A 6,780-nucleotide genomic window follows, 5' to 3' on the forward strand; every position below is an offset into this window, starting at 1 on the left:
TTAAAACAAGATCTAGAGTGTGATTAAAGTAGTGGGTGGGTTCTTGACGCATATGACAGTGTTAGACCAATGAGAATAAGCTACATACATTTATTTATAGGTTTTACAATTATTTATGGGACATTGCACTAATTTAGGATTTGCGAATATGAGAGATCACTACTGAATGAAAGCACCTTGCGTAATGAAGTGTAGCATTAATAAATTGTTAATTTACAATTGCATTAGAAGAGTGAAGGTCACTCAGTTCTTGCATACAGATCTATATGTTTGTCTTCTCCCCCAGATTCTTTATTGGAAACACTTTTAAGTTTGGATAGACACTGACACCCCCTCCCCCCCCAAACAAACAAACAAACACATACACACACACACATTTGTTACCAACTGTAATCATTACAAATACACCAAAATAGGAAGCAGTGTGTTCCCACACTAACTTCCTATTCATATACGTACCCAGATGTCGTCTACATATCTGTACCAGGGAGAGTACGTAGCCACTGGTACAGATATGTAGATGACACCTGGGTCAAAATCAAAACACAAGAAGTGGAGTCCTTCACTGCTCACATTAAAGCTGTGGATAAAAACATCAAGTTCACCAGGGAAGACACAAAGGACAACTGTTTGCCTTTCCTGGACTGCGCTGTGCGCATTGAAGAGAATGGAAACCTCAGCGTTTAAGTTTACCAGAAGCCCACACGCATGGACCAGTACCTACTCTTTGACTTCCACCACCATATGGAACACAAACTTTGAGTAATCAGCGGTTAATGATTAAAACATGTGGTTATCATAATTGGGCTTTCATCAAGTCAGCAAAGATGCACAGAAAAGAACATCAGACACCAGCTCGGGAGGATAAGAAAGACAACAACATTGTCTTTTTTTCTTTTTTTCTTTTTTGCCTGTCCCGTTTGGCTCTTTTGCCATCAGAATTGTTGTCTAAAGGCAAAGAAAGATGCCCAACGGATTTACTTTACCAAATTGACCATCCCAGCCTTGCCGTAATTGTCATGGTCCCCGTGCCTGCTCGGCTGGCCCTGTGTGGCTACATGTTATGTTTTGTCTTTTCTCTCTCTCCTCTCTCTCTGCTCGCTGCCTGGGCGGAGCTCATTGTGAGCTCCCGGCCTCCACCACCTGTAGGCAATCACCTGTGGCTCCTCACCTTGTTTGCTCCCGCTACTTAAGGCAGTGACTGAGAGCACCTCGCCGCTGGACTATTGAATAACGCTCGTCAGTGCTACTTTAGCCTCAGCCAGTTTTGAGCTCTGTCCGTGAAAGTTCCGTGCTAACCCTTGTTCTCTGTATGCAGATTTCTCGTGTTTGGTTTGGAGACTCTGGACGCTTTTCCCGACCCCGCTCTGCACCCCTGGGAACCCTGGCCCCCTTCTCCTTCACCTGTATATAGTGCACCTGGAGTGTGTAAATAAACCTGTTTTTCTGAGATTTCAGTCTGCGCCGAGTCCTCCCTGCTCCTCCGTGACAGAATAGTCCAGCCAACCATGGACTCAGCGGACTCTGCTTCCTCGGCCCCGGCCCCGATTACCTTGGAGGAGCTACTACACCGGCACGAGCAGATGTTAGTCCGGCTCAGTGGAGAGGTGGCCGCCTTGGCTCTGGCCGTTGCCCAACGAACACCACTAGAGGCGAGCCCCCCCGAGGCGAGCCCCCCGGAGCGCCCAGCCTCTGCCTCATCTCCTCAGGTAACATCAGGCTTTGCTGCAAGCGCTGCTGCACCACCTCTCTCCTCTGTGTCTTTGGATAAGCTGTTGCCCACACCTGAGGCATTCACGGGGGAGCTGGGGAAGTGCGCGGGGTTTTTGATGCAGTGCGCTATGCATTTTCGCCAATTGCCACATGTCTTTTCTAGCGATGAGGTCAAGATCGCCTATTTCGTTCAGCTGTTACGTGACCGTGCTTTGACCTGGGCGCAGGCTCAACTTCAAGCAAACCCTGTAATTACGTATGCTGACTTCCTTTCCAAGTTTAAGGCTGTGTTTGATAAGGGCTCCAGCACAGAAGCCGCCGGTCACCGCTTACTCAACCTTAAACAAGGTAAGCGCAGCATGGCTGATTATTCTGTTGATTTTTGGACCCTGGCAGCGCAAACAAAGTGGGGGCAGGAGGCATTAAGGACCACGTTACTAAACAACATCAACGACGACCTAAAGGACGAATTAATGATGCGTGAACTCCCTCAATCTCTGGAGGCTGTTATGTCGCTGTGTATTCAGATGGATGATCGGCTGCAGCGGGCAACAAGAGACCCTTCCCCCGAGTCACGAGGAGCCCGTGAGTACAGCGGGGGCGAGGAAGGAGAGCAGCCGATGCAGATAGGACGCTCCCGCCTTTCACCCGCGGAACGTCAGCGTCGGTTCTCCGCTGGTGAGTGCCTGTATTGCGGCCGTAAGGGTCACTTTATCTCCACCTGCCCGGCTCTGGCAAAAGAGCGCGCCCACCAGTAATGGAGAGGGTACTGGTGGGCGACCTGTCTGGTAAACACTCCCATCCACGTTTAACATTGCCCGCAAAGCTCACGATACAGACAGCGATTCACCCTCTTTCTGCATTAATAGACTCTGGTGCTGAGCAGAGCTTCATTGATATCTCACTAGCCACAAAGCTGAACGTTGCTACCATAGCTTTGCCTAATCCGCTCCGTGTGTCTGCCTTATCAGGCCAACGTTTGCCAGACATCACTCATATTACTGAACCCTTGTCTCTCTCACTCTCCGGTAACCATACTGAAAGGATTAGCTTCTTCGTGTTCAAGACACCGTTTGCACCACTTGTGTTAGGTTACCCCTGGTTGGTGCAACATAACCCCCAGATAGACTGGAAGAAAGAGCGTGTTACGGGGTGGAGTGTGGAATGCCACATGAACTGTCTTAAAACTGCTACCCCCCCGGTCACTCGGCTAACCACAGTTGAGCCCACAGAGGAGTGCGATTTGTCCGCTGTTCCCTTTGTCTATCACGACCTGGCAGCAGTATTCAGCAAGGACAAAGCAAAAATGCTCCCCCCCCACAGGCCCTACGACTGTGCCATTGACCTCCTCCCGGGGGCGCCGCTTCCCTCTGGCCGCTTGTATAGTCTCACCCAACCTGAGAGAGAGACAATGGAGAAATACATCACCGACTCGCTGGCCGCGGGCATTATGCGGTCCTCTTCTTCTCCTGTGGGTGCGGGGGTTTTTTTCGTCAGCAAGAAAGACAAAACCCTCCGGCCGTGTATAGACTATCGTGGCCTCAACAGAATCACGATCAAAAACAAATACCCGCTGCCCCTTCTCTCCTCTGCCTTTGAACTACTTCAAGGGGCTACAGTGTTCACCAAACTCGATCTGAGAAACGCTTACCACCTAGTGAGGATTCGAAAGGGAGACGAGTGGAAGACGGCATTCAATACACATCTTGGTCATTTTGAGTATTTGGTAATGCCCTTCGGTCTGACGAACGCCCCTGCTGTTTTCCAAGCGCTAGTCAATGATGTCCTCAGGGATTTTATTAACCGCTGTGCTTTTGTCTACCTTGATGACATTCTTGTTTTTTCAAAGACTGTGAAGGAGCACGAAGTCCATGTGAGACAGATTCTCCAGCGCCTGTTGGAGAACAGACTCTTTGTGAAGGCGGAGAAATGTGACTTCCATGTAGACTCAGTGGCGTTCTTGGGGTACATCATCGCTCAAGGTAATCTGAAGCCTGACCCGGCAAAGGTCCAAACAGTCCTAGACTGGCCCAAGCCCCCAAATCGCCTGCAGCTCCAGCGTTTTTTGGGCTTTGCCAATTTCTACAGGCGCTTCATTAAAGATTATAGTAAGATCGCATTGCCTCTCACAAGACTTACTTCCCCGAAGGTGTCGTTTCAGTGGGACCCGCCAGCCCAGGAGGCGTTCGCCTGCCTAAAGGAAAGGTTTGCCACCGCTCCTATCCTTCAACAGCCTGACCTCAACCAACAGTTCGTGGTGGAGGTGGATGCGTCGGAGACGGGGGTTGGGGAAGTCCTGTCTCAGCGCTTTAAAGGTAAACTCCACCCGTGTGCCTTCTTCTCTCGCCGCCTCACACCAGCGGAGCGGAATTACGACATCGGGGACCGAGAGCTGCTGGCTGTGAAACTCTCACTAGAGGAATGGAGGCACTGGCTAGAGGGCGCTGAGCATCCCTTTATTGTATGGACAGACCACAAAAACCTGGAGTACATCCGGTCAGCGAAGCGTCTCAACTCCCGGCAGGCCAGGTGGGCTCTGTTTTTCTCACGGTTTGACTTTTCTCTCACCTACAGGCCCGGGTCACGAAACGTAAAACCTGACGCCCTTTCCCGGCTGTTCACCGTTACGGAGAAAGACCCTGACCCTGAGCCCATCCTCCCCTCCTCCTGCGTGTTCGGAGCAGTCACTTGGGCGATTGAATCCCAAATCCTCGAGGCACAAGTCACCGAACCCGACCCAGGGACGGGCCCACCAGGGCGGCTTTATGTTCCCACATCCGTCAGGTCACGTGTTCTCCAGTGGGGTCACACCGCCCGCTTTTCCTGCCACCCTGGACTTCATCGCACGATCTCCTTCTTGCAACGTTACTTCTGGTGGCCCTCCCTGATAAAAGACACTAGAGACTATGTGACCGCCTGTCCCACGTGCGCTCAAAACAAGCGTCCCAACCAACCGACGTCCGGGTTGCTCCAGCCTCTCCCCACTCCTGGCCGGCCCTGGTCCCACATCGCCCTGGACTTCGTCACGGGGCTGCCGTCCTCTTCAGGTAACACAGTAATACTAACCATTGTGGACCGTTTTTCTAAGGCTGCACATTTTGTTGCCCTCACAAAGCTCCCGACCGCACTGGAGACTGCTCAACTGCTCACGGCACATGTGTTTAGGCTGCACGGCATCCCTGACGACATCGTGTCCGACAGAGGCCCTCAGTTCACCTCGCGGGTTTGGAAAGAGTTCTGCACGACCCTGGGCGCAAAGGTTAGTCTTTCATCTGGTTTTCACCCTCAGACCAACGGACAGACGGAGCGTGCCAACCAGGAGCTGGAAGCTGCCCTTCGCTGTGTTGTCTCCCACAATCAAGGCACCTGGAGCGACCAGTTACCGTGGATTGAGTACGCTCATAACAGCCTCACGTCGTCCGCCACGGGAATGTCGCCGTTCGAGGCTTCTCTGGGGTACCAACCGCCGCTGTTTCCTGCTCTTGAAGGCGAGCATGCGGTCCCCTCTCTGCAACACCACCTCCGAAGGTGCCGTCGGGCCTGGCGTACTACCAGAGCGGCCCTGCTCCGAACTAAGGAGCGAAACAAGGCCCTCGCTGATCGCCGTTGGACCCCTGCCCCTGCATACGCCGCGGGTCAGAAGGTATGGCTGTCCACTCGCTTTGTGCCTATTCGCGCTGAGTCTAAGAAACTGGCGCCCACCTTCCTTGGGCCTTTTGAAATTGACTCTGTTGTCAACCCGGTGTCTGTTCGCCTGAAGCTGCCGCGCAATATGCGCATACACAACGTCTTCCACGTCTCTCGGGTCAAGCCCGTGCTCTCCAGCCCGCTGTGCCCCCCTCTTAGGGCCCCTCCGCCCGCCCAGCTTGTGGATGGTCAGGAGGTGTACGCCATCACTCGTATTATGGACTCTCGGCGCCGGGGACGGGGTTTCCAGTACCTAGTGGATTGGGAGGGCTACGGGCCGGAGGAACGATCCTGGGTCCCCCAGTCGGCTGTCCTGGCCAAGGAGTTGATCCGGGACTTCCATCGTCGGTATCCGGGTAAGCCTGGTGGGTCGCCGGGAGGCTCCCGTTGAGGGGGGGGTACTGTCATGGTCCCCGTGCCTGCTCGGCTGGCCCTGTGTGGCTACATGTTATGTTTTGTCTTTTCTCTCTCTCCTCTCTCTCTGCTCGCTGCCTGGGCGGAGCTCATTGTGAGCTCCCGGCCTCCACCACCTGTAGGCAATCACCTGTGGCTCCTCACCTTGTTTGCTCCCGCTACTTAAGGCAGTGACTGAGAGCACCTCGCCGCTGGACTATTGAATAACGCTCGTCAGTGCTACTTTAGCCTCAGCCAGTTTTGAGCTCTGTCCGTGAAAGTTCCGTGCTAACCCTTGTTCTCTGTATGCAGATTTCTCGTGTTTGGTTTGGAGACTCTGGACGCTTTTCCCGACCCCGCTCTGCACCCCTGGGAACCCTGGCCCCCTTCTCCTTCACCTGTATATAGTGCACCTGGAGTGTGTAAATAAACCTGTTTTTCTGAGATTTCAGTCTGCGCCGAGTCCTCCCTGCTCCTCCGTGACAGAAATGGTCCATTTGATTCACCTTTTATTGTTTATTTTATTTTCACTTACTGAATACGGGACAGACTTGAGTGGGGGAAAGAAGGGGAGAAAGAAAGAGGGAAAGAGAAACAGCTGAGAAGAGGGACGGGGGAGAAGGGCAAAAAACAAAAACCAACAGAATGAGCAGAAAAAATAAATAAATAAAAAATGCATATATCAATCACCTGGATCACCTGCTGAGAAAGAAAAAAGAAAACAAGCAGAAGAGAACAAGAGTAATAGAATAAACAGCATCACAATGATATATGGGAATATGACAGTAAATACTAAATATTAAACATTATTGTGCAGCACATAAGATCAACAGAACACAGTGTGCTTTGAGGTAGGAGCCAAAAAGGGTGTAGTTTGTGGGTGTGATCACCCGTGTGTACACCTGTGAGCATGGACGCGCTTGTTTTTTAAAAGGTTCCTTCATGTAATGATCTGCTAGAGGGTGTGGGGGGGCCACAGCCCCGTCC

General features: G+C 52.1%; 2 long non-coding RNA genes across 2 annotated transcripts; both read left to right on the forward strand.

The window, feature by feature from the left end:
• The first annotated feature begins 557 nt into the window (after positions 1-557).
• Positions 558-1,452, forward strand: LOC113015725 (uncharacterized). The gene is made up of 2 exons (XR_003271148.2): positions 558-1,239; positions 1,319-1,452. It is a non-coding gene; the product is annotated as an uncharacterized LOC113015725 (long non-coding RNA).
• A 4,259-nt stretch (positions 1,453-5,711) lies between these two features.
• On the forward strand, positions 5,712-6,239 carry LOC113015724 (uncharacterized). Its single transcript, XR_003271147.2, has 2 exons — positions 5,712-6,026; positions 6,106-6,239. It is a non-coding gene; the product is annotated as an uncharacterized LOC113015724 (long non-coding RNA).
• Positions 6,240-6,780: the final 541 nt, after the last annotated feature.

Source organism: Astatotilapia calliptera, chromosome 23 (assembly GCF_964374335.1).
Source record: "Astatotilapia calliptera chromosome 23, fAstCal68.1, whole genome shotgun sequence".
NCBI lineage: Eukaryota > Metazoa > Chordata > Actinopteri > Cichliformes > Cichlidae > Astatotilapia > Astatotilapia calliptera.